At 40.1% G+C, this 7,930-nt stretch overlaps 1 pseudogene; it reads left to right on the forward strand.

Moving 5' to 3' along the window:
* The first annotated feature begins 4,472 nt into the window (after window positions 1-4,472).
* LOC129686730 (transcription elongation factor A protein-like 8) lies at window positions 4,473-4,815 on the forward strand (annotated as a pseudogene).
* Window positions 4,816-7,930: the final 3,115 nt, after the last annotated feature.

The following is a 7,930-nucleotide window of genomic DNA, read 5'->3' on the forward strand; positions in this document are numbered from 1 at the left end:
AATGTTTCATCAACAAGCTACCTGCATCCTCTGGGAGGTCTGTCAGCTAGGCTGAGGTAGGCCAGGAGGGTGGCAGTAACAGAAGTTCAGGAAGGCCCTTGAGACCACTGGACAGCAGCTGCTCTGACAGGCTGACATGTGTGAACTCATCAATGGTACTACAAACCCACCCACAGCAGGGGTCAGAGGTACACAGTGGCCAGTGCCAGTGGCCAGACAGATGGGTATCAGTGTAGGGACTTCACATGCTGTGTTGGGAACACAGCAGTGAGTGAGATCCTGGGTTTCAGGATCTAAAGTTGTTGGGTTTTTTGTTTTGTTTTTGTTTTTGTATTGGTTAGTGGGCATTAGTTTTGCTTTATCTGGGTTCACAGCTTAGGGCCTGTCTATTAACATATCAGCACCACATAGGGGTTGGTTCATTAACACATCTCAGCCATCTTGCTGTTAGTTCCTTAACATATCAGAATCTGCCTTGGGCTTGACTCATCTTGGAGCTGCCTTGTGGCTCCCTAGCACATCTTACAAACATTTCATTATTCCAAGCCATGCAAAATGGTTTTTGCACAAAATGCTTCTGCTTATAATGCAAACAGTCAGATCTCAAGAGTCAGGATGATGAGCTGAAATCACCACAGTTGGCTCAGGCTCTGCCCCTAAAATAAGAAATCACGCATGATGATACGGACACAAGTCTCTTGCAGTCACTTAATTCAAATTTCTGTCTGTGTTTATTAGTATACTGTCCCATTGCTTCGTTAGACTGTTTAGATGAATTAAAGAGATATTATTATTGGTTAAAAGTAGTATTTATGACATTTTAATTCTCTGAGTAGTTTTGGGAAATGTAAATAGAAGGACTCTGATAGTTCCCAGAACCTTTGTACTACCTCAAACCATCTATAACTGAAGTTCCTGGGGATAAGACACCCTGTTCTGGCTTCCACATGCACCAGGGATGCCCTGTGCACAGGCAGACATCAGATGAAACACATAAAATAAAAAGGTATCAATATTAAAAATAATAATAATAAAGCAAGTGGATCCAAAGACCTTCAACATGGAGGGGAAAGGCCACACTGCCTTTTTAGGGGGCTGCAAGAAAAACTGACTGAAACCAAATTGACTGTAGTGTATGATTTTTATATTGATAGTTTAAAAAATGTTGATTTCCTACGCAGTCAACAAAATGCTACCAATCCCTTTAAGACTCTTGTGTCAGGGTGGAATATATATTACAGGGTTAGTTCCTTTTTTCATGGGCTTGCTTTATTTTTCTTTTTTCTTTCCCTCTTTGAGGTCTTTCAGCGATGTAGATCTGGCTGGCCTCACATCCCTGCCCCCAGCCTCTCAAGTGTGGAGGTTGAAGTGTGGACCACATTCTGGTCAATAATCTTTCTTTCAAAGAACTTGGAGTTTTAAACTGGATCTTGAAGTACATTGAAATCAGAAAAAAAAATTGCACTAATTAAATAAAAGTTGTGCAGAGCACTGAGAAGTAATGAAGATATTCAGAATGACATGGACCAAGTTTTCATCTCAGGGATATGTATCCAGGGAGGAGCCAGGAATAGGAATACTTGGAATATTTGAGGTGAAGGATGTGCAGAAGCTGTTAATTAATTCAAAGGTAGGCAGAAGAATAAGTAGGAATATAACAACTTTAGGTTAGGGAAACAGTACTGACATGATTAATTGAGATTAAGACAATTTGACAAGAAATGGGTGTGTATATAACAGGGCTCCAGACCTTAGCGCACTGACTCCATGATGGAAGTACCATTCAGGGCACAAAACTCGGCATGTAAAAAGTATTACCTGCCAAAATAAAAACAAAGACCTAATTCATCAATGTCCAGAGCTCTGGGAATTATCTCTAAATGTGTGTCAACCCAGAATATATATCCCAAACACTCAGTGAAGTTGGCAGCTGCCTAACAAAGACTTTCTATTGAGTTAACCATGTCCAGAGAAGACTTACTCTGATGGATGCCCCACAACATTTCTGGAGGTCCCACCAATGTCCCCAGAAACCAGACCTTGAGAAACCAGGAATCTCAGGGCTCCTCAGAAGACTGTGGTGGTCTAAGGACTCCTAGAAGGTGTGAAACCAGAGATATTCCAGTGCCCAAGGGCTCCCTTTGATTAATCACTGCCCAAAACTTCAGAGGAGTCTCATACTCCACCCCAAAAGGAAGCAAACTAGAAAGGCACCTGGTCTATCATGTCTAGAGGGAAAGCTGATTTAGGTGCCCTCTGTCTGGACACATGGGAGAGGTGAGATGCATCCAGTGTCTGGGACCCTTGTGAGATGTCACCATATTCCCTGATCTGTTAAAGTATGTGTGGTGGCCACCCCTGCTTGTCTTTAGTGTGTGTCTCTATCTCTGTGTATATTTATGTGTTTCTGTCAGTTTTGTTGACCTGTATTGAGCAGTGGCTTTCTCTGGTCATAGACACCCCTCCCCCAATACTGGCCAAAGACTCATGCTCCCTCCTGTTGGAGACCAAATCATTCTGGCTATGCAAGGTAACCCAGAGAAATAACCCATCTTGCAAAACAAACAACCCATCTTTGTTTTTAAATGGAGAGAGGCAGAGGGAAGTTACAGGAAGCAATTCTTACCAGTGGGGGATGGGGGGTGCCAGAATGTGTCTGTCTAAAGCCTGTATAAACCAGTACCTCGCCCTGCTTCTGGACCACCCTTGAGTCCAGTTTGAGGATGCCACAGCCATCAAGCCTGATGTGTGTCTGATGGCCACATCAAAAGGATGACTCTCCTGAGGAAAGATGTAACTAGGAAGCTAACCAGGCTGCCTGAAAAGGGCCACTAAGGAACTGCTACTCACAATACCACACAGTGCTGCTGAGGCCTTCCTTCAAGGAAAGCCCAAGTTTGTACAATAGAAGCTACTTATCTTGGCTACCAGCTGAGCAGGGGCGAAAGGAGCCTATTGAAGAGTAAGATGGCTACCATCAGAGAGAAATGAGAGAAATAGCACCATTCACAGTAACTGCACAGAATAGAATTAAATATCTAGAAATAAGTCTAAGGAAGTAGAAGACCTTTAACAACTGAAATTATAAAGCATGGAAAAAAAGTTGAAGGAGATACTAGAAGATCCAATGACCTAATCTGCTCATGGATAAAGAGAACTGAGAGTGTTAAAATGTGCAGTCTGAATGGCAACTCAGTCTTGTTAAAGGGTCTTAGCTTTGACATATAATTTACTCTATATGTAGGCTCTGGGGTAATGCCACAGTTGAACATTGCCTCTCTAAACACCGGAGGAACTCAGTACATGTTAACTAAATGGAAGAATGACTGTTGTAGGAGACGATTAATATTTACTATTGGTTTATCTTCTAGTAAAGCTTGCTGTTAATCTTAAACAGCTGTATAACCAAAGCACCACACAGAGACTGGGTTTTTAGTTAACCTAGAGCACACAATGCTGGGCAATATTTACTCCCTTCTAAACCTCCAAGCCCTCAGTTTCCTAACATTTAGATTTTCCACATTATACTTGCTTTTTGTGAAATCTTAGGTCTGGTTCATGCTCCACATCCTCCAAGATCTCTCCTCCAGCTCTATTCTCCTCGCTCTCCTCCCCCCTTCTCCTCCGACTCCTCTCCTGCCTTCTGGCTCCTCCCCTCTTTCCTGTCCTCTGGCTCCTCCCTGCTCAGCATTGTATCTAGTTGCTTTATTTTGTCCTGTTTACACAAGAGTTGAGACAGGATGCTTATAATGAGTATCACAATGCAATATCCGGATTGAAACCAGAGAGTTGGGGGTGAGGAAATCAACATTTGAATTAACAAGGGTAAGGCATATACATTTTAAAAGAACATTATACCAACAAATGACAGTAAAATGTTATAGGTTTTATTTGAAGGTGTAATTGTGGGAGCAGGATATGGGACTCAAACTGCTGTTTTATGAACTTGGTGGTCAGTTAGTGTGCTAAAACCTTGTAGTCACCATAAACAGTACATGCAAAACAAGACACATGCAGCAAGAATGGTGTTCAGTGCCTGAGCTTCTGTCAACTAGCGGTAATAGCTGGAGGGTTACCTAAACTCTCCAAGATTTGTGTTCTAGAGTCTGACTCTGTCCCTTTAAAATCCAGCTATCTGTATTCAGAAAAAGAGTAGTCATAAAAGAATCCATGAAATTTTATCAGTTTATTAAGTTTTGATGGAAAATACTAATGTAGGAACATAAGTAATTAGAAGCCAATCAAAGCAGTCAAAGACACAGGGAGCCATACATCAGGATTTGTTCTGGTGAGAGTAAAATTTTTCTAAAAATTGGAAAAAAAAAAAAAAAAAGAATAGTGGCCTGGCTCCTTTCAGGATTCTTAATCTCTTGAGTGAAACATAAAATTGAGGTGCAAGAAGAGAGGAAAATTTCCAGATACCTACAGGATTAGCTTATTTTTAAAAAGAGAGAGAGAAAGAAATGCTCAGCATGCAAAAGACTTGTGATGAGAACGAAGGAACAGTCCAAAACACAACAAAGACAGAAGAAGGCCATCCTTCGGAGGATCCCCCACAGCAAGCAGAAGCAGGCTTCTGGAGAAAGGGCACAAGGGGAGCTGATGGAAGCCTGAGAGGAGAGCCTGCTCAGCCCAGCCCAGAACCTAAAGAGGATACTCCCTCAAGGCAACCGAACCCTGAAGTGATAAGAGGAGTACATGAGCTGGAAGGACTTAGGGGAGAGATGAAAAACAGTAAGAAACAAGTTTGTGGTGATGCGTTGGAAGCAAAGGCATCCCCGAAGCCGTTCTTACCCTGTGTGCTCCAGCCCTTGACATCTTCTTTCTCTGATATTGAAATCTGGCTGCCACTTTCTTTCTCTCAGCATTTTCTGATGTATCTTTGAACTTCATTTCACTTTTTTTTTTGTTTCTGTCTTTTTTTCTTTTTTTTAAATTAACTTTTATTAATTACACTTTATTCATTTTGTATCCCCCCATAAGCTCCTCCCTCCTCCCCTCCCGGTCCCACCCTCCCCCTCCTTTCTGCATGCATGTCCCTCCCCAAGTCCACTGATAGGGGAGGTCCTCCTCTCCTTCTTTCTGATCTTAGTCTATCAGTTCTCATCAGAAGTGGCTGCATTGTCAGGGTTCTAGGTTATCTCCATGAATAGTCCTTGGTTGGAGTATGAGTCTCTGGGAAGTTCCCTGTGTTCAAATTTTCTTGTTCTGTTGCTCTCCTTGTGGAGTTCCTGTCCTCTCCAGCTCTGACTATTTCCCACTTCTCACATAAAATTCCATTCACTCTACCCATCAGCTGGCAGTACTTTCTTTTAGGTAATTTTGTTGTTACCAGCATTTCACTGGAGTTTGGATTTTGACCCATTTTCCACACTCATTTTTCAGTTGGAACATTTCATACTTATGTATGGAGATGATATTCATTCCATATTACACAATTAAGCAGTAAATTATAAAGCGGTATATTTAGTTTCAGCTCGCATATATAGAAAAATTCCTAATTATGTGTGTACATGTATTATTATACATATCTCAAAAATTTAACAGTGCTCATTTTTAGTAGTGTGTTTTAATTTTGCCTTTTGCTTGTGTGTATTTTTAATGAATGTGTGTCTCACAAAGAGCTGCAGATTTTTGAATAAGTGGGAGTTAATTAATATTAATTTGTAACCAGCTTGTAGAGGCAAAAAAAAAAGGCACTAAACTTAATGAAGAACTATTAACAAGAAATGTAAACCTGGAGTTACCTCCGGATTTCTTAGCCAGAGGAATAAAACTGGCAAATAATATAGATTAAAACAAAATACTATCCCCGTTATACAAAAAGTGAGCTTCAGTTTCAATGTCAGTCCTATCAGAATACTAATGCATTTATTCACAAAACTGGGAAAATACACTAAAATTCATAGTAAGCAAAAGAGTCACTGAGTAACCAAAATAATCCTCAGCAAAAAGGCAATCCCTGCTTTCAAATATACATTACAGAGTCATAGTAAAAAATACAACATGTTATTTATACAAAAAAAATAGGTATACAGGCAAATGTAGTCGATAAAGTGCCCTAAAATAATCAACTTGATTTAAAAAAAATAGCCAATTGAATTTTAAAAAAGGTTCCCAAAACATGTGCTAGAAAACACGTTCAACAAATGATGCCAGAAAAACTGTGTATCAGATCTCTATCTCTTACCCTATGTAAAATATACTTGCACTGAAAAAAAAAGACCTTAATATAAGTCATGAAACTACTAAAACATATATATATATATATATATATATATATATATATATATATATATATATATTACAGTATTTGGACCATGATGCTGTTAGTGCCAGCTGTTTTTAGCCAGGTTTGCAGTGAAAACTGGGAGCAAAGAGTTTTTTTCTGTTTGTTTTGTTTTTTAGAAGGTCAGAAAAGCCTGTTTGATATTGGGACCAGTGAAATGTTCCTGCTGAATAAATCAAGACCATAAAAGAAGCGAAATGGGGATGGGCAGATGGCTCAGGAGTTGACAGCCCTTGCTGCTCTGCAGCTAAGTTTTCAGTACCCATGACAAGCAATTCACAACTGCCTGTAACTCCATCTCCAGGGCATCTGCTGGCCTCTTCTGTCCTCCACAGATATCAAAACTCATACGCACAGAAATAAAAATAAATCCTCTAAAATAAACAGACCGAGAAATTTGCATGTAGACAATAAGAAAGAGGCCTTAATGTATCTGAAGGCACTGGCTAGATACCACTCAGCATCAGCTTAAAGGTCTGGAGGATATAAGCATTTTAACAAATTTGGAATACTTTGAGAAGAGAGCTTAGTGTTACCCCCTACACACAGGAATGCCTAGGGACTCACTTCTCTGCAGTCATCCATCCAGGCACAAAGAGAAGCCTGTGGCTGGTTCAAGCTGGCAACAGACTCTGTCATTATCAATAATATTCTGGTTTTCTAAGCATGTAGCATGCAAGTCATGACACTATTTGTTTTCCTTCTTATGTAGAAGGAAAGAAAATCTTTACTGATTGTTCTGGGTTTTCCATATCTAGCTTTGATCTCACTATCTTTTCAAACAATATAATGTCAGTTAGGTATCACTTTAAATTTTTCAACTAGTACAAATTATTACCCCTTATCTTTGATGTTATTTTTGTTCGCAGCTGTTTTTAACTTCCTCCAGAGAGAGCCATTTCCCGCACTTTCCTTATCCAGTCAGGTTTTAGTAGTTAACAGCTCATGTCTACTGACTCAGGAGTAGCACACAGAAGTGATTTCTCTAGTTCTTGTCTAGTCACAATTTTAGAGGGACCCTGTGTTCCCCAGACTTGGAGGTGGAGCCTTCTCGGTGATCCTATGTCTTCTTAATTGTGCTGGTTAGTTTTTGTCAGCTTGATACAAACCTAGACATCTCTGAGGAGAGGGAATCTTAACTGAGAAAATGCCTTCATAAGACTGGCCTGTAGACAGATTTGTTGAACATCTCTTAACTAGTAATTGATGTGTGAGGTCTCATCCCATGCAGGTGGTGTCACCACTGGAAGGTGGTCCTCAGGTATATGAGAAAGCAGGCTGAGCAAGCCATGAGGAACAAGCCAGTAAGGAGCACTCCTCAATGACCCCTGCATCAGCTCCTACCTCCAGGACCCTGCATTGAATTCCTGCCCTGACTTCCCTCAGTGATAGACTGTGATGTGGAGCTGTAAGATAAAATAGATCCTTTCCTCTCCATTCTGCTTTCACTCATGGTATTTTATCATAATAATCCAAGCCTTGAGATATCAACACTAAAGAAAAAATCTACAGTAATCTTGATATATAACAGTTTTTGGTCCCCTAGTAAGAGTGTAAATTGCCACAACTTCCTTTTTATTTATTTTATTTTTTATTTTTATTTTTTGTTCTTTATAGGTCTTCACCAGGACCTATAAAAAA

The sequence above is a fragment of the Psammomys obesus genome, unplaced genomic scaffold (assembly GCF_907164565.1).
Source record: "Psammomys obesus unplaced genomic scaffold, mPsaObe1.curated_primary_1811, whole genome shotgun sequence".
Classification (NCBI taxonomy): domain Eukaryota; kingdom Metazoa; phylum Chordata; class Mammalia; order Rodentia; family Muridae; genus Psammomys; species Psammomys obesus.